Genomic DNA, 404 nt, shown 5'->3' with positions numbered 1-404 from the left:
TGATCATGAGGTCAGGAGATTGAGACCATCCTGGCTAACACGGTGAAACCCCGTCTCTACTAAAAATACAACAACAACAACAACAACAAATTAGCCGGGCGTAGTGGTGGGCGCCTGTAGTCCCAGCTGCTCAGAAGGCTGGGGCAGAAGAATGGCATGAACTTGGGCGGAACTTTCAGTGAGCCGAGATCAGGCCACTGCACTCCAGCCTGGATGACAGAGCGAGACTCCATCTCAAAAAAAAAAGCCTTAGTGGCCGGGCATGGTGGCTCACGCCTGTAATGCCAGCACTTTTGGGAGGCCAAGGCGGGTGGATTGCTTGAGGTCAAGAGTTCAAGACCCGCCTGGTTAACATGGTGAAACTCAATCTCTACTAAAATACAAAAATTAGCCAGGTGTGGTGG

General features: G+C 51.2%; 1 protein-coding gene across 1 annotated transcript in view; it reads left to right on the top strand.

Annotated features, from left to right (window-relative positions):
* Nucleotides 1–404, top strand: part of FBN3 (fibrillin 3) — a 101,863-nt gene that overhangs the window by 33,217 nt on the left and 68,242 nt on the right. The gene's annotated exons all lie outside the window — the stretch shown is intronic.

This window comes from Colobus angolensis, unplaced genomic scaffold (genome assembly GCF_000951035.1).
Source record: "Colobus angolensis palliatus isolate OR3802 unplaced genomic scaffold, Cang.pa_1.0 Scaffold22, whole genome shotgun sequence".
Taxonomy (NCBI): Eukaryota; Metazoa; Chordata; class Mammalia; order Primates; family Cercopithecidae; genus Colobus; species Colobus angolensis.
Note: the sequence above shows the minus strand (reverse complement) of the source record. Positions and strands in the feature narration are given on the sequence as shown.